This window comes from Pleurodeles waltl, chromosome 8 (genome assembly GCF_031143425.1).
Source record: "Pleurodeles waltl isolate 20211129_DDA chromosome 8, aPleWal1.hap1.20221129, whole genome shotgun sequence".
Classification (NCBI taxonomy): domain Eukaryota; kingdom Metazoa; phylum Chordata; class Amphibia; order Caudata; family Salamandridae; genus Pleurodeles; species Pleurodeles waltl.
In genome coordinates, this window is record NC_090447.1 from 491,668,691 (window position 1) to 491,692,271 (window position 23,581).

The following is a 23,581-nucleotide window of genomic DNA, read 5'->3' on the forward strand; positions in this document are numbered from 1 at the left end:
TCACACGCTTGACAAACTGGAGCGAACTGAGTTGAGGCAATTGATCTGCCAGGTGTAATGCCATCAGAGAGGCCTCGAGATAAAGATGAAAAGGAGAGTTGGGGTCCGCAGCCATTTCGGCCCGATAAAGGAACTTAAAAAGCCTTCCCTTGCTGCTTTCAGTTTGTAGCTTAGGTTAATAAATGCCCCTTTCCTTGCTAGAGACTGTCTGACCAGGCCAAATTCTAGGCGGAACTAGGCCGGTGAAGCACGATTTGGTAAGCTGAACAGCCTCTTGAAAAGCTTGAAGATAATTTTGTCCAGGTGCTCTTCGCCTCTGCCCCACAAAGCTTTACTGCCATATGTGATTGTTGGAATTAATTTGGCCTGTATGACCTTTAATAGCGGCAGGTCGGTTGAAGAGCCAGTTGCATTTTTAATGGGCTTAGGCATTCTAGGTGGGGCTTAAAATAGCTGCTGCAGTCAAGACGAACCCCTAGGTATTGATATTCATACACTGTTTCAATGTTGTTGTGTCCTAAAGGGCATGATTTTTGATTTGCCCAGGTTAATCAGAAGAGCATTGGGGTACATCAAGCATGCTGTAGCAGTTTGCCCAAATATTGGTGGGTGCGAGTTCACCTTGTCCAGTCTCGCCAGTAAATCGGCGAAAAAAAGATTGAAAAGAAGAGGTGCAAGCACACATCCTTGACGGAGTCCCTGAGAGGTAGGAATGTTCCTGGACAGGTGCGTCCCGTCACCCAATTTAACACTCACCCAAGTGTCTGTGTGGAGAAGGGCTATTGCTTTCAACAGGTGGGACAGAGTGCCCCATTTCGCAAGCTTAGACCATAATTTTCTTCTTTCTACTCGATCAAACACTGCTTTGTAGTCTAAGAAGGAGAGGAAGAGGGACTTCTTGCCGAGCTGCCATTGGTTGACTAATAGTGCTAGGGCGATAAGATTAGCAGTCGTGCCTACCTCTTTAGAGAACCAGGTTTGGTTGAACGGGATTAAATTATTGGCAGCAGCCCAGGTTTTTAACTCCTCTGAGAGAATCCCTGCAAAGATTTTGGACTCAACATCTAAAAGTACAATCAGTCAGTAGTTTGCTGGGACGTTAGTCACACCTCCTTCAAAAATAGGGGTGATGATTGAGCCTCTCCATGCTTGGGGAATGGTGTTAGTGGTGACTATGCAGTTGTAAAGTGCCGAGAGGTGTTTTGCCCAAAAGTCTGGGTCCTCTTTGCACAAGGTGGCAGGGATACCATTGGGTCCTGGTCCGCCCTCGCTTCGACACTTAGGGCCTGATTACAACTTTGGAGGAGGTGTTAATCCGTCCCAAATGTGACAGATTTACCACCAGCAGTATTACGAGTTCCATAGGATATAATGGACTCGTAATACAGCTGGTGGTATATCCGTCACTTTACCGTCACTTTTGGGACGGATTAACACCTCCTCCAAAGTTGTAATCAGGCGCTTAATGATTCTCTTCCTCATTGTTTCTGAGAGAGTTAGAAAGCAGCTGTGTGGATGATTTGTGGAGCTGGTGGGGCTGTGAGCTTCAGCGTGTGTTATTTCCTGGGGCTGGGGGCTCTCACCTACGGGGCCCCCAGTCAGGAGACCAAAATGGCAGGAAAGATATTGATACCAAGTGGACTCAGAGATGTTAATTGTGAAGCAGGTGTGTGTTGCAGAACTTAGGCTGTTTATATGCTTCCAAAAATGCACCTGCCTGTTTGTCTTTGATACGTGCAGGAGTTTTCCTGCTAGACCAGCTGTCTTGTCTATTTGGTGTGCCCACAGATGACCTCTGTAGACAGATCTGGAGGTAAAGACCATCACTCTCACTGCCTCATATCTAGGGTCTTTCTGAAGAAGGCAAAGGGTGATGTTTAAATTCCGCTTAAGTGTCTTTGTGCCCCTTCTGGATGGAAATTTTTGAGGATTGTAAGAGTTTGTAACTTGTGACTGCTGTTAATAGGATGCCAGAAATTCCGCTAAAAACTCATCCCAGGCTGCTTGTGCTGTATGCTCGGGCCTGCAAGAACCAATTTAAGGGACCTCGTTCACTTAGCCTTTTCTGCCAGGGCAGGTGTGGTCTCTGAAGTCCACTTAATCACCTCCTGTTAGTTGTTTATGTTGCTTGCTGCAATGCATCTGTGGGACAGTGGTGTTCAATTAGGTGACTGAAGTGTAGCTCTTGCAGTAAGTGATCGCTATCCCCTCTGCTTGCTACCTGGAATTTTGAGATTCGCCCGAACAAGGACAGTGATAGAATTGTGAAGTCTATTAGCATTCTTGCTTTTTGGTTAAAAAATGTGAATGAAGGGAGTTGATCTGCGCTGTAGCAGCAGTTGGCTGATCGAAGAACCATTGCTTCGAGATCTTTTATTAGTTGTTTGCCTAGCCTGTCCTCTTTGTAAATTCCGAATGGGGTTTGGTCCGGAATCTGGCAGAAGGAGTTCAGCGCTGTGTTAGCTTCTCCATGGATCTCTGTTCCCAGTTGATTCATATTTAAGTCGCCGCTTAGGATCAATTCGGGGCAAGGTTCATTGTTAAGTAGTTCTTCAATGCTCTCTCTCAGCAGGCGTGCAGACTCCAGTTTACAAGTTTTCTCTGGAGGGATGTAGATGCTCATTAGGGCTACGTGGAAGGTGGAAGACCCTTGTGTCAAAGAAAGAAAAACTGTCATCGAGTTTTTGCATATGCCTGAGGGCATGTGGTGGTGCCCCTTCATTGCTGCGCTGAGATATGTAATGAGGCTGCCACTCAGGTACCCAAAGCGGGCCCCGCTTGTTGCAGGGACGTGATAACTCACAAATCCCGGGATTGTAGGTGCAGATTCTGTCCAAGTCTCTTGCAGCATTATTATTTGAAGTGAAGTTAGGTAGTTAAGTAGGCTGACGTCCTCCAATTTGTCCAGCAGCCCATTAATGTTCCAGAAGCAAGATTGGATTTATCCTCCTGGTTGCCGGTGTTTGAAATGTTCCATCATGGTTGTCCTAGTCATATGCTCAGGGTGCTGGGTAGCCAGCTCCAGTCGCTAGGGAGGGTGGAGGCTCTGGTGAAGGGGAGGGTTCTGTGTTTAGCCATGCTCCCCGGGGGGGAGAGTTCCTCACAGCCTTGTTAAAGGCGAGGGACAGTGGTTGAGGCCCCCTGTAACCCTGTTGAGTCAATAGAAGATGTGGGTAAGCAGGTTGTGTTGCAGGGGTAAAGTGTATCCCCCAACTCTTGAGAGCCCCACCCAGTCTAGAACTTGCTGTGCTACCTCAGCTGAGGTCCAGGTTACTTTGGTTACTTGATTAGTCTGGGGTGACATGGGTGGTATAAACTCCACTGCGATCATATCCGCTGAGGTAAGATGTGCAGTCTCAGGAAGCTGTCCTAGCAGCCATAAGATGTTCCCTCGATTCAGCAGGTCGAGTGTGCCTCTCAATATGTATTCTGGATGCATCAGAGTTGCTGTAGAGCTTGGTCAACAGTTGCACAGGATCAGTAGAGGGGTTCAGGGGCAACTTGTGGCAGGGGCATCGTGCTGCAAGAACTTTTTTGAAGTCCGTTGGACTTCATGAGTTGTTGCCACTGTCATTGTGTAATTGCTCCCTTGCTCCCTCCACCTGATCTTTTCCTGAATTGCTGGGTTCTGGCATAGTTTAACCAGGCAAGATCTTATGTTGATGTTTGTTATGACAGTGAGGGGCCCATTTGGTGTAACATGGTTATCAGCATTAGGAGAGGCAGTCCAGGAAGTAGGGTTGTTCCTAAGTTCTCCATCAGAGGTGCCTTCGCGAGATTGGTCTGGTATGGAAGTGGAGCTAAGATGGGTCACCAGTCTGGAGGGGCTGGATGACCCATCCTTAGTTCCTGCTTGGGGAATGTGTGCTTGGGTCTAAGGCCCTGGGGGAGAGCAAGTCAATATTTTGGGTATTTTGGGGCCCGCTGCCTGATTACTGAAGAAGAAGGCAATTGTCTTCTTCTCAAGTCTCTTTAGCCTATGCTTTCTCCCTTTCCGTTGGCACTTCTTCTGGGGCATAGGTGGCAAATAGTTTTTCGGTGGAGTGCCACTTGTGGTGGGAGGGTGGCCCTAACTGGGGCCATCTCCTCTCCAAGCACTAGACTGGCTATTCCCTGTTACCTACCACTCGGGAGAGGTGCCCTCTTGGAGCACTTGGGCCCATATTTATACTTTTTTAGCGCCGCATTTGTGCCACTTTTTGATGCAAAGGTGGCACAAACGTACAAAATACAATTGTATTTTGTAAGTTTGCGCCGCTTTTGCGTCACAAAATTACGCACCTGCTGCGCTAAAAAAGTATAAATATGGGCCTTGGTATCTTCCTTCATATGCCCATACTTATAGGACCCATGCCACTTGGGAACAAACTTTCCAGTCTTCTCATCTGTGAAGCCTTTCTTCTGGAGGCTGTTGGCCCACTCACCTGGACGACCTATATGCAGAATAGATGCTGGACCTCCACTTACTTCCAATGCAGAGTCTGATCACAGATGAGACCTTGCATCAGGTTCTGCCCCAGGAGGGAAGGGACAGATTAATAAAGAGAGAGTGTGACTTGCGTGTGCTCAGGAGTCTGGTTCAAATTCAGTAGGCTTCCTGCCAGGGCTTAGGGACATCGAATTTTTGGTGTGCATCTTCTATGATACCTTATGGGCAACTAGGAATGAACAAGCACATACATAGGTTAATATCAAACCTGTGCTTTGAATTGTATGTGTTACATATTCAAAAAGACTGTCTTTCATATGCGACACGCTTGCTGCAATCACTGCTCTCAATAAATCAGTTTAATTCACTGTTGAGTACAAGCACGTAGTTTACATCACTCCAAGAACCAATGAACACACTAACATCAGCCACTACACATTAGTTTTATGTGCTGCATGGCTGCTTTTAACACAGTGCATGAAGGGGGAACTTCTCATTTTCTCCTTCAGATTGCCACAGATTTTAAGTCTTAACTTTCTAACACTGTAAAATTGTGCCTCTTGTATTTCCAGCAATATTTGGCAACTGATACTGTGCTGGACCAAGGATAGTGGAATAACCTTTCTTGCGGTGCTTAGACCTTTGTTTTTGTTGTTTTTTTAGCAGGAACTGATGTTAGCCACTCAAGACGCCAATTAGGGAAGATGCTGGAGTTGAAGAATCTAAGTCACCAAGAAAGGAAAGCTGCAGCTGCAGAAATCAGGTAATTGGGATGCTTGGGAAAACATGGTAGTAAAGGAATGGTAGCGTGAAGTTCAAGTCCAATGTTGATTGGTACTGGGAGGTTCTGCTTTAGCCGGGCCAGGAGCGGAGGCTTCAGGGGAGGTCGGGAAGGTTATCCTTGTTGAAGCTGGGTGCGGCGCAAAGGCTCCAGGGGAGGCCAAACAGGAGAACAGATCCAAAGCCAAGCACTGACTGACGTTTTGCCAGCAGTATTTATAGCTGTATTCCCATATATTGCTTACTACAATACGGATAATTGGGAACAGCTGCAACAGAATCATTATCAAGCATTTCCTCTGAGTCATAAGCATGCATCATGTTATTACAACAGCATGACTAAGCATAAGTGCATATTTATCAAAAACAAGGTCAAGCATTTCCTCTGGCTTATGAGCATGAGTCATATTACTACAGCTGCATGACTAGTTTAGGGCATCTTCATCTCTAGTACTACATCATACATGGATTAATGTATTATAGTAAGCATCGATGTATACATAAGCAGACCAGGCACTGGGTAATAACACTCATCTTACAGAGCAGCCCAAGGGATGACAATATGGTTGATTGTGTGCCATGCTGAAGCACATATGAGACATATGTTGGTGCAGGGGCTCTCGGTCATGACAGTGGCCAGGTTGGGTTTGGGAAGTGTTTAAGGGCTTTGAGAGAACTCCTTGGTTTTATTTTGATCTCCCCCTCTTCCTTCTGTTGGGAAACGTGACTGCTCTTTTGGATGTCCCCCACACACTTTCTTAGACACTCTGGTGCTGTCCCAGACATCTGCCTCTTCAGCAAGCTTCCTAGGATCAGTAAGCTTGTTATCTATTAGGTGGCACAGCTCTGGAAAACAAGTATTGAGCATGAACTGCCTTAGAATAAAATTATAAAGGCCCATAGAAACATCCACTCACCCAGCCCTTCAGTGCCTTACTGGCATAATCTAGACAATCCACCCAGGATTTATTTGAAAAAGTGTGTCTGTCCCTGAATTTCTAATGGTACTTCTCAGGGGTCAGCCCAAATGTACAACAAAGATTGCCTTCATGAGGGTGTACCTGGTCCTCTGCCTCTAGTGTTAAGAGTCTGTCCCTCACCATCCTGAGCATATGTTTCCACAGGCTACCCCCTCACCCAGTACTCCTCTGGCACCTATGTACCCTAAGTGCAACTTCATAAGCAGCAACCTGCTTCTCTAAATGATCTCCCACCACATCGTTAGGCACCCGCTCCTTGGGTATGTGAACTCTCAACTCACAAGCAGGCACTGTTAGTATGCTGCTACCATCAGTGTTGGGTCCTGTAAGTTGCTTTCCTTTTAGCTCTGGCTCCTGAATGTGTTTTTCTTGCTCCTACAGCAACTTTTTCTCAGCCAAGGCCATCTCAGCCTCAACCTTCTCCTTTGCCAAAGCCCTCGCAGTCTGCTTTGTCTCCATGGCCAATTTCTACTCTTTCTTTTCCACTTTTAGGGGAAATGACACAGCGTAGCGCTGCAAGCCAGCTTGCTGTGCTGCGCTGAGTCATTTTGAAAGTGCATGGATGCATTGTATTTACAGAAATATGATGCATCTCTGTACTTTCCTCTGTGCTGGTGTACAAACTACTGCCTAGCGCCAACGCAGGCACCCTTGCATGTTTGCAAGGGTGTCTGAATTGCAGGGATGATGGTTTATGTGCAGGAAGGGACACCTTCCCGCACATAAACAATCATTAATGGTTTTTGCCTCTTTCTATGTCTGCTGCAGAATAAAGAAGAAAAAAAGGGAAGAACTGAAATAACTAATGTTATCTCTCCCCATTGTGCCACTATAAGGCCACCCCTGAGGTGGCATAGGATTATGACGAATTCCCACCCTTGTAAATCTGTGAATGCATCAGATTCTATCGGTGTTGCATGGGAACTCCCACAACAATACCCATTGAATGGCACTTTCATGCATAGTTATACGTGGAAGGGGGTCATATTACAAAGGGCCTGATCGAGATGGTCTTGCCCCAGCCAGTTTAAGAGATTGTCCATTCACTTATGGCCACCCATAGATAATGGGTTCCATGCCACAGAGTGAAATAATCAATAGCATACCAAATTGGTGATTAGTGCTAGAATTGATTTTTCAAGAGAAGACATTGATTATAGGCTACACGCTGATGAAATTATTGAGGGGTGCTTCCTACAAGAATATTTTGTCCTGATGATGACCCTTTTAAATGAATTTCAGATTTTGGGTCAATATGTCAACATATTATTCAAATGTGAAGTTGATTTTGAAAAATGTTAGTAGGCTCTAGACACCTACATTAGGGGAGTCCAAAAGGAGACTGCAAGATGTTTAGCAGCACCTGTTATGCAAATATCTTGCTTTAGTTGTTCAATTTAAGTATATTCTTCCTAATAAAACTGATGTAATACTGAATGAATCCTATTGAGTCAGAGGGTTTTAGTGGTACAACCACTGGTGTGGAAGTTCAGGATTACACTTTCCCCTAGGGGACCATTGCTTGCTGTTACATTATTACTTACCCATGTCCTAGGGTTACTGGGTTGGCCCCATCTCCTGAAACAAGATGAGATTGCCAGCACAAAGTGGTATACTGCATTGCTAACATTTCACTGAAACATACATATTTTTACATGTGGACACATTTTTCTCAGAACACTAGCTGTCCTATTATAAAAACATCTCTCTGTCCCATGCATGTTAGAGGGAGGTTCCAGCCAGATGACTACTACCGGATGCTCTCTGACTCCACTACAGCTGCTTGCTGAGACTGTCAGTTCCCTGGCCTATATGGGGAAGGGGCCTTAATAGACAACAGGCTTTTCCACGACTGCCATACTCAGGTATGGGGGGATTATGTCTTCCCTGGGGGTCCTGAAGGGTAGGTTAGGTCTTCTCCTGCTGAGCTCAAACATTGAATATTAGTGGTGTAGGTAGGAATCACAAATCTTGCATGGTGACAGTATGGTAGGACTTTTCTTGTGTTCCACTTTTCTTGTCACCATTCTGCTTCTAGTATGTTTTATCATCCTAATTATTGCAGTTCATGCTATTTATCTAGGACGCAGTTGATTCCATACATCTTATTGAACCATTACCTGCTTCTGTTTGTCTTTGCATTTATGTGACAAATGTAACTGAGAGAAAAGGATGTGATTTGATCCATCATGATTTCCCCGAGAAGTCACAATGTAATGGGCCCGGTAGACACAAATCGCCCATGCTCTTGGGCATAGGTGAGGCGCTGCTAGCTGGCCAGAAACAAATTAGGCTGACAGTTGTCACATGGTGTGGGATCATATTCAGTTCCCCACAATTCAGGTGATGCTGCTGCCCAAATCCAGCAGCCTCATTGGTACAATGAGAGCCAACGTGACAGGGTGTGAGACCTGGTCAAGCAGCAACCACACTCCTAGTCAGGGAAAGGCACAAATAATCACAAATTAACCTGTGCTCAACCCCCTGCTAGCTCGGTACAGAGAAGTCAGGCTTAACTTAGAGAAAATGTGTAAACTATTTGTGCAAACTTAAAACAGTAAAACTGTGAAAACACCACACAAAAGATCCCACACCAGGTTAGATAAATAGAGAAACAAAACAAGATCAAAATGACAAAAATCCTATAAGTAAAGATTGAGTTATGAATGTTTAAAGAATGAAGCGTAAAATTGTGCTTAGAAGTAAGAAATCGTGCTGGACTGGGACAAAGTCCAAAGTTCAGGCTGACCAAGATGGACCGAGTTACCCAGTTAAGCCCACTGAATCAAAGTACCTTAAAATCTGGTTGTGGAGCATTGTGTGGGCCTGAAACACAGATGTGTTGCACAGCCTGGGTGATGAGTCGGTTCCAAGATGCAGCAAGGCTGTGCTGTGAGATTCTGGTGTGTCAACGTTGAGAATCCTTTTGACAGGGTTTGCAATGCAAAGAACGATACAGAGGATGCATGGCGCCATCGAGACAATGACCCTCATTATGACTTCAGTGGTCTTTTCAGAAGACTGCCAAAGCCACGGGCAACAGAAGACCGCCAGTGCTGGCGGTCTTCCGACCACCATGTTATGAGTACTGAAGGATGTTGAGTGACCAGTACCTGAAGCTATTGCACGGTTTGGCCACTAGAGGTCACAGTGCCACCAAACTTGGCACACTTGCATGTTTTGTCCTCATGATCCTTTTGGTGAAATTTGGTCTGGCTATGGTGTCCAGTGTCTTGGTCAGTATCCGGTCATTGAACTGAACGTCACTGGTCTTTTGGTTTTGGTTGCAGGAGAGTGATGCCTTCACTCAGGAAGGAGATCTTTGGCAATTTTCTGAAGTGTGGTTGTTCAATGTCCGAACAGCCCCTCAGCGGTGATTGTTGAGTCCTATGTGCTGCGGACATAGTTTGGCGCCTTCTTCTGGGTGCAGCAGTACTTCAGTTCTCGAGCCTTGGGTCTTCTTTGTTGCTGATCTTCTTGTGCCCTTGGAATCTGAATCTCTGGTCTATGGGAGCCCGCTAAATACTGTATTTAGTGGGCATTTAGAATAGTGCCCTGTAATGACCAATGGGTCATCTACCTTAGGGGGGCTACACCCACTAGGTGACCACTTCCTGTGGGCAGAGGTCACTTCCCTATGCCTGATTGGCTATTTTCCTTCCATGCAATAGTTGACAAGCCTCCCAAGAGAAGAGGCAGGAAAATGAAATGGAAGGGTCCCATTGCTTGCAACACCTTAGGGGTGGTGCAAGCTAGGGCTGACCACTCCTCCTGTCCTTTGTGTATTTTCTCACTGTTGCTCCTGCCAAAAGTGGAGGTTTGCAATGGGGTGGCCACCTGCTGCTAGCAGCTGGCTTGGGGTCAAGTTTGAAAGGTGATAAGCCCTTTGAAGTTTGCTAGCAGGGCAGCTCACATTCCTGAGGTGGGAGGTGATACACCTCCACCCAGGAAGGGCTTTTTCTGGGACCTAGAGAGCAGGTGCTCTCACCCCTGGGTTCCAGAATCTTGTCTTGTGGTGGCAGGCTGATTGTGACTGGCCAGCAGCCATGCCAATGTTAGTTAGCTTTGTAGGGGTCACCTCTAAGGTGGCCCCTGGGTACATTTTGCAATACATGAAAAACTGGAACCACTTTGGATTTATCATTCTGAGTTGTTTGATACCAAACGGCCCAGGATTTAGGGTGGCCATCATGTGACTGTGAAACTCATACTGACCAGTATCCAGCACGTGCATTCAAAATGGCTGCTCTGTTCACTTACTATGCCCTAGGTTTGGCAAGATACAGTCAGGGCATATTGCTTATAAACATATACCCACGCACACAATATAGTGCACCCTGCCATAGGGCTGAAAGGCCTGCCAGAGGGGTTACTTACTTATGTTGCATGCAGTGTATAGTGGACAGGGCACACAGGCTGTGTGCCATGTCAAGTTTGCATTTTAGGATTGCACCAGGACACTCAGCCTGTAATGGCAGTGCTGGGTGCATGTGGATGCATGACCCTAGATGGCAGCACAATCTGTGCTTCTGGCTTCAGAGGCCTACCCTTAGTACCTCATGCATACTATTTAAAGTGTTTAAAGTGGCAGCAAAAGCTGTTGCCAATTGTGCCAATTGTGCCAATGCATCACAACATTTTGGGGAAAGCGATCTGGCCCAGGCAACCTGATTAGCAGTGGCTCTGGTCACTAACAACTTCTTTCATCTAAGTGAAAGAACCTGTAACGGCCATCTGCATTGGCATGGGCAGTCCAAGGTCTGTGTTCCACTTGAAAGTTAATTCCCTGTAGGGAAATAGAGGACTTAAGTAGTTTGGGACTTTCATCTGTTGTAGTCATCTGAGAGGCCTGTAGTTATTCTGAAAAACGAAGTGAGAGGCAAACAGGTATGGTCTCAGCTTCTTGAGGGGCCAAACCACAGCAAAGTCTTCCTCCTCTACAGCACTCCATTTTTGCTCCCTACGGAATAGTCTTCTGCTTATAAAAGCAACAGGCTGGTCATGTTCTTCATCATTGTTCTGGGCTAGGACTACTCCCACCCCCAGTTCTGAAGCATTTGCTTAGACAATATACTTCCTGGAGTAGGCTGGAGGTTTTAGGACTGAAGCAGAGCACATAGCATTCTTCAGAGAGTCAAAGGCTTTTTGATAACTTATTGTCCAGTTAACGTTTTTGGACATTTTTTTGGAGTTTCATTATGTGAGGGGGGGCAAATATGGTGCCACAATCCTTTACCAATATCCTGTAATAGCCAGTCAAGCTAAGGAATGCCCTGATCTGAGCCAGGGTTGTCGGAGCTTTACATGCCAGAATGGTCTGAATCTTGGGTGGTCCAAGTAAACAACTTTGCCCTGCCCTATCTGACCCTTACTAGTATTGATAGTGAGGCCTGCCTTATGCAGAGTCACAAGAACCTTCTCTAGGTGGATCAGGTGATCCTGCCACATGGAACTATAGACAGCTATGTCATCCAGGTAAGCTGCACTAAAGGATTCCGGCCCAGCAATGACTTGGTTTACCAACCTTTGGAATGTGGCAGGTGGCTTTTTTTAGTCCAAAGGGTATAACAGTGAACTGATAATGCCCACTAGGAGAGGAGACTGCTGATTTCTCTTTTGCTCCTGGGGTCAGGCCAATTTCCGAGTGCTCTAATGTTAAATCAAAAGTACTCAGATATGTGGCTGTTCTTAGTCTGTCTATGAGCTCATTAGCTCTTGGAATTGGGTGTGCATCAGTTTTGGTTACAGAACTGTGGCACCTGCAATCCACACAAAACCTCATCTCCTTTTTCTCTCCTTTGGAGTAAGGTTTGGGGGCTAAAACTACTGGGCTAGCCCAGGGACTCTCTGAGGGTTCAATGACACCCAAAGCCAACATCGTTTTGACTTCTGCTTTTATGCTGTCCCTGACATGGTCTGATTGTCTGTAAAGTTTGCTTTTGACAGGTAAGCTGTCGCCAGTGTCCACATCATGGGTACACTAATCAGACTTCCCAGGAGTCAGGGAGAATAACTCAGCATACTGGTTGAGGACTTGCCTGCAATCAGCCTTCTGTGGTTCTGAGAAGCTGTTTGATACAACCCCTCCATCCACAGAACCATCTTGTGGGCCGCTGGAGAGGAGATCAGGGAGAGGCTCACTTTCTTCTTCCTGTCCCTCATCTGTATCCGTGAGCATGGTCACATCAGCTCTGTCATGATAGGGTTTTAGGCGGTGGACATGTATAATTCTTTTGCGATTCTTGCAACTTCCGAAGTCCACCAAGTAGGTGACTTCCCTTTACCTTTCAAGAATGGGATCGGGCCTGGACCATTTGTCCTGGAGAGCCCTTGGAGCAACAGGCTCCAACACCCAAACTTTCATCCCTTGTTGGAACACCACCATAGCAGCTTTTTGGTCATACCAGAGCTTTTCCAGCTCCTGCTGTCCTAAAGATTTTGGCTTGGCATGTACTCTGCCATCCTAGATTGTAGGCCAAGTACATAGTCAATTATGTCTTGTTTTAGCTCTTTGAGAGGTCTCTCCCAGCCTTCCCTTAGAAGACTTAATGGTCCACTAACAGGATGCCCAAGCAAAAATTCAAATGGAGAGAATCCTACTCCTTTTTGTGGTGTGTCCCTGTAAGCAAACAGCAGACATGGAAGTAAGACATCCCACCTCCTTCTGAGTTTTTCATTGAGTCCTCCAATCATTCCTTTTACGGTCTGGTTAAACCTTTCAACCAACTTATTTGTTTGTGGGTGGTATGGGGTTATGAATTTATAAGTCACACCATACTCTTTCCACATGTGTTTCAAGTATGCAGACATAGAATTAGAACCTGTGCCTGATACTACCTCCATAGGGAAGCCTACACTGGTAGAAATACCAAGGAAGGCTTTTGCTACTACAGGGGCAGTGCTGATCCTAAGGAGTATAGCCTTGATTATCTAGTGCATTATCCAGCATCACCAGAATGTATATGTGCCCTGATGCTGTTTGAGGGTCAAGCGGGGCAACAATGTCAACCCTTACCCTTTCAAAGGGAGCCCCAACCGCCGGTAGTAGCATAAAGGGGGCCTTTAGGTTTCCACCTGCTTTGCCACTGCCTTGGCAGGTAGTGCAGGACTGACAAAAGTCCTTCACGTTTTGAGACGTTCCAGGCCAGTAAAAGTGATTTACCAAACTATTCCAAATGTTATTTTGCCCCAAATGCCCAGCTAGGGGCATGCCATGGGCTAGAGTGAGAAGAAACTCTCTGAATTGCTGGGGTACTATCAACCTCCTGGTTGCACCAGGCTTGAGGTCTCTGGCCTCAGCGTACAGGAGTCCATCCTCCCAAAACCCCTGTGGGAACCACTGACACTTCCCTTTTCTTCTTGTGCAGCTTGTTGCCTCAGGCCTTCAAGAATGGGACAGGGTTTCTGTCCCTGGCATAGATCCTCTCTAGAGGGTCCCCCTGGGCCTAATACCTCTAGGTGATAAGGCCCAAGCTCTACAGGAACCTGTCCAAGTCTTCCTGCATCTTCTCTTGGGAGGCTTGTCAACTATTTCAGAATCCAATTCTCCTTTTTATATCTGAAGTTTACTCTGTGCCCTAGTCTTGACACAGGCCCATTCTGGGATACCGAGCATGGCTCCATTGGTCTTCAGGTCTACTTCAGCCAAGAGGGAATGCTCCAGGTCATTTCTAAGCAGGCAATCTGCTGGGATGGACATGGACACAACTACATATTTCTGCCCTGCTACTTCCCCCAGTCAAATGTTACCATAGCCATGGGATGGAACTTTGCCTCATTGCCGGGAATTGATTTGGATGGACCAAGAGCTGGGTTACTATTATAACACTAGATCATGTGTTCCTCAACGTTTCAACTTTCTTCCCATTAACCAAAGGGTATTGCCTGTATTTTTGCACATTATTTGGCCAAGCAGCACAGGATAATTCTACCCCTCCCTCAGTGACTAACGCTACCTCTGTGGGATCAGTGACATGGTCAGGCTACAGTCCTGATCCCTTCTGGAGATTAGCAACTGAATTTACTGCAGGTTGGCTAGAGGAATTCTTTTTGTTTTTACAGCTAGGGTATCCAATGTGGTACCTTCTGTTCTTGCAGTCATAGCTCCAAGCCTTGTTGGGATCAAAGTTCTTTCCTTTGTACCCACCCTTAGACTGTGAGCAGTCTCTGTGCACACCATCCTGTGCAGATTTTTGGGGGCCTTGAAAATATTTGTTATTTTTTGTTTGGCCCCCATCTCTCACTTGGGGAGCTATTTGGCCTCTTTCTTTTGGTCTCCCCCACCAGTGTTAGTTTTGGTTACCCTAGTGTTGACCCAATGGTCTGCCTTCCACCCCAACTCTTGAGGGGAAAGTGTACCTTGGTCTACCAGGTATTGATGTAGCATCTCATTATAACAATTACTCAGCAGATGTTCTTTTATGAAGCGGCTATACAGCCCATCATAATCTTGTACCTTGTTACCAGCTAACCACTACCCAGTATTTCTACTGAAAGGTCCACAAACTCTACCCAAATTTGACTCTGGGTTTTTCGAGTCTCCCTGAACTCTATGCAGTACTCTTTAGTTGTAAATCCACAGCCTTCAATCAGGGTACCCTTCATAAGGTCATAATACTTTCCTGAGAATAACTCTAACAACAGTGTGCCCCAGTGTTTTTCTGAATTCTCCACCCAACGCAGGCTCTTTCAGAGGCAGAAAAAGATTTCACCATATCATACCCTTCTGTGAAGGGAGGGAAAACTCATTTTGGAAGTCTAGGATTGAAAGGTCTTTCTTTCCAATACTTGGATGCTGCCACCAGAGATGGGTCCTAAGCTCAACTCTTTCCTCTTTGTTTAAATTTTTAGAAGCTGACTCTCTAAGGCCAGTCTTTTGGTTAGCCTGGCTAAAACCAGGTCTTCCTCTGTGGGTGCAATTATGCTAAAGGAAGAGGAGCTACCCTCCTCCCCATTGTTCACAGGATTTTCCTCTCCATCAAAGACTTCACAATGTACTTCGTCTGTGGAGTGGGCTTTCTCAAGTCGAATTACCAGGAATCTAAGCTGGTCAACTTTAACAGGTTTTCCAGTAAGAAGTTTGCACAGCTTGCAGAGCTTCTTTAACTGCGCACATATAGTACACTTTACTAGGGACTTATAAGTACATTAAAGATGCCAATTGTGGATAAGCCAATATTACTATTTTTTAAGGAGTGAGCGCATAAACCTTAGCACTGGTTAGCAGTGATAAAATGCTCAGAGTCCTAACGCCAATGAAAAATAGGCCCAGCAGAAACGGAGGAGGAGAGGCAAAAAGTCTGGGGGAAGTCTACCCTAAGGGTGACAGGTCTAACAAACACATATAAACATACTATTTGTTTGTTGTTGAAAATCCCAAACTGTTCGAGGAAAGGCCCCACATTTGCAGACAGACTGGATTCCTCCATTCTTTTTTAGGTTAGGGAGCAGTTTACCCTTGGGGCCGTATTTATACTCCGTTTGCGCCGAATTTGCGTCGTTTTTTTCAACGCAAATTCGACGCTAAACTAACGCCAACTAACGCCATATTTATACTATGGCGTTAGAGGCGTATAGCGCCAAAGTTCCCGGAATGTGCGTCATTTTTTAGCGTGAACCCCTTCCTTGCGTTAATGATATGCAAGGGAGGCGTTCCCGTCTAAAAAATGACTCCCAGGCCTTTACGTGGTATTTATACTCCCGGGCAAAAGAGACGCCCGGGAGTGGGCGTGGCTAAAAACGGCGCATTTGCGCCGCTTTTTAACGCCTGGGTCAGGCATGGCGTTAAGGGACAAGTGGGCTCAAAATGAGCCCAGAGTGCCCTCCCCTGCCCCCAGGGACCCCCCCTGCCACCCTTGCCCACCCCAGGAGGACACCCAAGGCTGGAGGGACCCACCCCAGGGACATTCAGGTAAGTTCAGGTAAGTATTATTATTTTTTTTTAAATAATTTTTTTTGGCATAGGGGGGCCTGATTTGTGCACCCCTACATGCCACTATGCCCAATGACCATGCCCAGGGGACAGAAGTCCCCTGGGCATGGCCATTGGGCAAGGGGGCATGACTCCTATCTTTACAATGATAGGAGTCATGTTGATGGGGGATGGGCGTCGTTAAAAAATGGCGCAAGTCGGGTTAAGACGATTTTTTTGCCTCAACCTGACTTGCCCCATTTTAAGACGCCCTAACGTCATTTTTGCCCAACGCCGGCGCTGCCTGGTCTACGTGGTTTTTTTCCACGCACACCAGGCAGCGCCGGTCTGCTTGCGCCGGCTAACGCCATTCCATAAATACGGCGCCCGCATGGCGCTTCAGAATGGCGTTAGACGGCGCAAAATTTTTTGACGCTAAACTGCGTTAGCGCAGTTTAGCGTCAAAAAGTATAAATATGGGCCTTGGTCTTTACAATTGTCCACTGTATCTGTATCTTTGGAATAAAGGGTGATTTTCTGTATGATGATTTTGTTGCTCCCCTTTGCTCTTTCTTTAGTACCTGAAGTATGGGCCAACCAGGCAACCCACAACACAGCCTTCTGTTTGCACCCAGGGACAAAGTATACCAACTTGCATTAAAAAATTAACATAACATGTACTTGTAAAGCACACATCCCCATGAATGGATAATCCAGGCACTTTAATAGGGGCCCAATTCACAAAGCTTGCTGAATAAGTAGATATAACTTTTCCTTGGAGTGCATCTGGTTTACTCATAAATTTCCTGAGTAAGCCAGATGTAATTTTGACTTACTCCCAGCAAAATGTTTGTGAATCAGGATCTGATTGCTTAATGGTATCCAACATAATGGAACCCACTTTGTTGACTTATGAAATAAAGACTGTATGGACCTGGTTGAGATTTGAACCTGTGACCACAAGGTGAACACAGATTCCTTTACTGGATCTACCGAGGCACCAGGGCCGGTGCTACATTTGTGGAAACCTCATAAGATACTCCCTTGGTCAATAATAAACAGCTCTGAGATTCTGGGATTCTGGAAGATTTTTTTGTTGCCCAATCCTCAAACGTTCTCACTCACGTATTCCAGGTAAAGTTTGGGGTCCTCCTCCAATTTAGGAGAGGACAGAAAATCCTGGAGGAAGTGCTAAATACAGATGACAATATAATGGAGGAATTTCCTCTACCACATAGATATTAGAGTGGAGGAATTTCCACTAATGGCTTCTCTTTTGGAATTATGATTTCCTCTGCATTTCAGAGTAATTTACATAACCCTCAAACTCTGATTCAGACCCTTAGTAATGAACATCTGGTTTCTTTATTGAAATGTGTATTACAGTGCTTACATATCCTGCATTGACCTCATTGTCCTATCTGGGAGTCCAACCATAAACATCAGTCCAATTTGCTCAGTTCCTGTCTAACTGAGGTGGCATGGTGGGCCGAAATAGGATTAACTGAAATGCTGCCACCAGTAAGTACCAGGGGCTAAGGTTAATTCAAACAATCCACCCATCACTTTCTTGGTTTCCTCCGGACAATGCCCTATGTACAAAGGGTATGCTCAGATGTTACTGCTTTTATGATGATCTAGCAGTTCACTGTGGCCTAGAGGAGACAAGTGCATTTCTGCCTTGTACTCCTAGGAGGAGTGAGAAGGGAGAAATAGGTGGGAAAGTTTGATGAGAGAGAAAAAGAGTGCAAGTGTGCTACAAGTGAGCACAAAGCAGAGGAAGGAGCAGGACATGCACTCTTGTGGAGACTTAAACAAGAAATTAAACAAGAAAACAGAAAATTAGTTTCATTAAGTCAGCAAGAATGAAACACCTTACCTAACCAAAGGCGATGGTAAGGAGAACATGCTCCAGATATTGGGCAAACACAATAATAGGGAGAAAAGTGGTTTAATCAAGAGTAGTGAACTGAAAGAAACAAGAAGCCATTGTATCATAAGCAAGGGTCTGTCTCAAAGACCACACTAGGTTGCATTGTATACACTACTGGGAAGGCACTGAAACAGACTCCAATTAGACCACATTGTAGGAAAGTACCATCTTTCTTGGCATGTTGCCCCCAATGTCTGCCTGTTTGTCAATGTGTTTTGCCTGTCCCACTGGGATCCTGCTAGCCAGGACCCCAGTGCTCACAGTTTGTGGCCTATATGTGTTGTCTGTATGCTTGACTGTGTCACTGGTGTTCTGATCATCAGAACTCTAGTGCTTATGCTCTCTCTGTGTACCAAATTTGTCTCTATAGTTTAGTGACTCCATATTCCAATTCTGATTGGCACACTGGATCCCCCTTAGAAGGCCCTATCAGATGATACCTAGGTACCCAGGGCATTGGGGTTCCAGGGGATCTTTATGGGCAGCAGCATTTCTTTTGCCACACATAAAGAGCTCATAAAAACCTTTTATCAGGACTGCCACTGCAGGGTGAGTGAAATAATGCACACACTATTTCACAGCCATTTTTCACTGCACCAGGTAAACTTATAAGTCACCTGTATGTCTAACCTTCATTTACTGAAGACTAGGTGTGAAGTTACTGTGTGTGAGGGCACCCTTGCACTAGCAAAGATGCCCCCACATTGTCCAGGGCCAATTCCCCAGACTTCGTGAGTGTGAACACCATTATAAGCGTGCACTACATATATGTCAATACATATATGTAGCTTCACAATGGTAACTCCGAATATGGCCATGTGAGGTGTCTAAGATTATGGAATTGACCCCAATCCAAATCTGGTATTGAGGATCCACCATGGAAGCCCAGTACTGCTAAACCTGCTCGCTGAGGTTTCCACTGCAGTCCCATCTGCTGCCACCTCACAGACAGGTTTATGCCCTCCTGGAGATTGAGCAGCTCAATCCCAGGAAGGCAGAACAAAGCATTTCCTTTAGAAGAGGGATGTTACACCCTCTCCCATTGGAAATAGGTGTTACAGGCATAGAGAGGTTTCCTCCCAGAGCCTCTAGAAATGCTTTGAAGGGCACAATCGGTGCCCTTATTGCATAATCTGGTCTACACCAGTTCAGGGACCCCCAGTGCCTGCTCTGGTGAGAAATTGGACAAAGGAAAGGGGTGTGACCACTCCCCTGTCCATTGCCACCCCAGAGCTCCTCCAGTGTGTCCCTGGTGTTAGCCATCTTGGATTCCAAGGTGTAGGGACCCTCGAGAGACTTATGCGTCGCCAGTGGCAGCATGTGATGTTAGAGACCCCTCATGATAGGTGCATACCTGGGTAGGTAGCCAATCCCCCTCTCAGGGCTATTTAGGGTCCCTCCTCTGGGTGTGTCCTCAGATTCGGTTTGCACGATTCCTCAAGGACACCTCTGCATCCACTGCTTCAGCTTCTGACCATCAGATCAACTGCAGACTGCTCCAGGAACTGCTGTAACTGCAACAAAGTATCCGAGAAGACTCATGTGACCTGCAACTTCAGCTCCAGCTAGCAATTGTAACAGTTTCCAAGGTGTGCACGCTCTGAGGACTGCCTGTCTTCACCCTGTATCCGAAGAACTGAAGGAATCTCCCATGGAATGATGGAGTCACTTCCCTCTTTCAGCAGGCACCTCTTTGCGATGACAACCGGTACTCTTGGACTCCTCTTCTGTTGATGAGCATGATCCCTGGAACACAGGTGGTGGACCAAAGTGACACAGACTGTCCAAAGGTCCAGTGGTCCAAATTTGGTGTAGGTAAGAGCGTGGCTCCCCGTGCTGCAACAGTACCCCTGTGCTCTGCGTCTTCTGCAACTCCTTGGGATTCTGTGCACTTCTTCCAAAAGTTCTTCATGCACTGCATACCCCAGATCCCCAGCACTCCATCCTGCGATGCATAGTTCTCTGAGTTGTTCTCCGGCAGTGTGGGATCCTCCAGTGTAGTGCTGCAATGACTGCACATTGCATCTCCTTTGTCCCCATTTTCTGGGACTCCCGTGGGTGATGCCTCATCTTCTGTGGGCTCTCTGAAGTGCTGAGAGCCCCCTCTGTCTCCTCATTCTGAGTTGAGACCCCCAGGTCCCTTCTGTGTCCAGGCAGCTCCTCTTTGACGCAAACCACATACTTGCGTGAACCAAGGCTTGTTGACTGAATCCACCAACACAAATAGCCTGCATCCAACAACTCGAGGTGGGACATCTCTTGCACCAAGCAGGAGCCCGCAGCTATCTTCTTTGGTGCATTTCTGTACTTTTATTCCAACCGGAGAATCCACTTTTACACCTTCTTCCAGGTTGGCAGAGTCTTCTGTTCTTCGTGGACTCTTCTTCGACTTCTGGACTTGGTCTCCTCTCTCCACAGGTCTTCAGGGCCTGGAATCCATTGGTTGTTGCTTGCAGTCTTGCTTGATTCTAGCATAATTCTTCATCACGACTTGTAGTGTGTCCTGAGGAAACTTGCTGTACTTTACTCCTGCTTTCCTGGGCTCTGGGGTGGGGTACTTTACTTACCTTTGGTGTATTCTTACACTCCCAGCGCCCCTCGAAACACTACACTTGCCTAGGGAGGAATTTGACTTTAGCATTTGGTTTGTGTTGCCCCAGGCCCATTGCAATCTATTGTATTGTCTACTGTTTGAAATATTCTATGACTGTGTACTTACCTGATTTTGGTTACTAGTGTATATATTGTGTATAATACTTACCTCCAGAAGGAATATTGCATCTAAGATATTTTTGGCCTTGTACCTTACCTTTATTTTTGGTAACACTGAGTATTGTCTTTTATTGTGTATAAGTACTGTGTAACTATAGTGGTTTTGCAGGAGCTTTTACATGTCTCCTAGTTCAGCCTTGGCTGCTCAGCTACAGCTACCCACTAGACAGCCTAAGCTGCTAGACACTGCCTACATTTAACTAATAATGGATAACTGGACCTGGTATAAGGTGTATGTGCCTTAGGTACCCACTAAAAACCAGGCCAGCCTCCTACACACATATGGGCCCATAATTATACTTTTTTACGCAAAACTGCGTTAGCACAGTTTTGCGTGAAAAAGTATAGCGCCGGTTAGTGCCATTCCAAGACACCGGCCGGGCTCCATATTTATGGAATGGTGCTAATGCCCCGTTAGCGTCCTTGTAAGGGACGCAAACAGGGTGGGGGAGGCGTAGGGGAAACCGGAGCTTGTGCGCCGAATTATGACACTACACTGTTTAGAGGCAAAAAAATGTCTCTAAGCAGTGTATCGCCATTTTCTGGTGCACAACCCCCATGGACATGGCTCCTGTCTTAGTAAAGACAGGAGCCATGCCCACCACCCAATGGCCATGCCCAGGGGATGAATGTCATGCAGGGGGTCCCAAGTCAAGGCCCCCGAGTGTGAAAAAGAAAAATACTTACCGGGTGTCCCTCTGGTGTGGGTGGGGGCGGGTGGTGGTGTCCCTAGGGCCAGGGAAGGGCATCTGTGGGCTCTTTCGATGGTCTCTGACCATGAAAATATGCCTACAGGTCTCCTAACGCCTGCCCATACCCAGGCATTAAATAATGGTGCTAAGCAAGCTTAGTGCCATTATTTAAGGCCCCCATCCGCCCGTGCTGGATTTTAGCACAGGGGGATAAATATGACGCTAAGGCCATATCGTCCTTTTCTGGACGGGAACGGGTACCTTGCATCTCATTGATGCAAGGTAGTTTTCATGTCCAGAAAATGACGTTAACTCCATAACATTGGTGCACAATGCATCTAGCGCCAAAGTATAACTATGGAGTTAGTCGTCTCTTTATTTTGCTATCTTAGCCAACTTGCGACCAATAATGGAGCCCACAATTTAAAACTTTAGAGCCCTTTGGTTTAAAAAAAAAAATATTTAAACACTATTTAGCACATATAGATTTTCTCAGTGAATGCAAATAGGGGTTTATCGTGAGCCATGACACTGGAACAACCACTCTAAAGCCAATGGAAAATGCCTTTTGCATACAGCTTTGGGGACCTTCTCTACCATTGCAGGTGACAGGTCCCTATTCTGAGTGAGGTGGACCAAAACTACTGCATAGAAGTTTTATGGAGTACCGTACAATGCTCTCCACTGCCAGAAAAAGCCTCCCCATTCCTTTCCCTGCTCCCCCCATCCCAGGTCAGTAACTAACATAGGGGCATATTTACAAGCCACTTGCGCCACCCAAGCATCACTTTTTTTGATGCTCTGGAGGTGCAGTGTGCCGACCCATTGTTACAAGGCCACCCAAAGCCACCTTGCTTGGCTTTTCATGGCCTTGTAAATTTGTCCCCTTTTCACATATAACTCTGTGTGAAAGGGGCGTTCAATGGATGTTGCTGTGGGTGTTCTCATGTAATGCTCATGGAATCTGACGCATTCCCATATTTACAAGGCTGTGAATGAGTCAGATTCCTACACCACCCCAGGGGTGGTGTAAAAGTGGTGCAACAAAAAAAATGTCTTTATTCATCCTACTTTTTTCCTCTTTCTATGTGTGCTACATTCTGCAGCACAAATAGAAGGAGGAAAATGCCATTATAGATTATTTATGTTCAGGAAGGTGTCCCTTCCTGCACATAAACAATCATCCCTGCAATGGAGGCACCCTTGCACCATGGCATAAGGGTGCCTGCATTGGAGGTAGGCTGCTAATTTTGTACCAACTCTGGGAAAAGTAACAGTGTTAATGAGATTCACCTTAGGATTTAATGACATGGTTTTGAAAAGGAATGTCCAAACAACATCTCTTTTGGAATCAATCACAAGTATATCAAAAATAGTTTCAAAATAGTCCACTAACTCTTTCCAAGTCATAACCAGACTCCTTATCCCTTGTTGTACCTCTGGAGTAAATGCTTCAGGTCAAAGACTACGGGCCTCATTACGAGCATGACGGCCGACCGCCATGTTGGTGGTCCTGAAAAGACCGCCATATTGGCAGTTTTTCAGACTGCCCTATTACGAGTGATACAGGCAGGGCCACTGACCACCAACAAAAAAGGTAGACTGCCAGTGGTGCATAGTCCTGGAAATAGGCAGTCTGACTTCCAGCACCAACAGCACTGCAACCAACCACTGGCCATATTACAAGCACACAGCCCCCTTGGAAGTCACGAACGGCAGTCAGCCAATGGTGTTCCGAACCATGACGGTACAGGGTCACCACAGTAATACACAGCTGCACATTGAATTAATTTGAAAAAAAACACAGCTGGCAACATTGCCACACTGGACACACCTGCAAAGGACATTATAAATCACACCTCTTTACAAACCACAATCCTTTGCATTACCAATGCCAAACACAGAAGCAAGAGCACAATATTTAAAAAAAAACTGCATAGATTAGGCACCCACTTTTTTCCACCATCCCATAGAACACACTGCACACACCTTTTTGCACTTCCTCTCTATAGTAAGTCACTATCACATGTTTTTTCCCACCATGTCATGTTAAAAAAATTCACGTTTTTTTGAGGATGAGTTAAG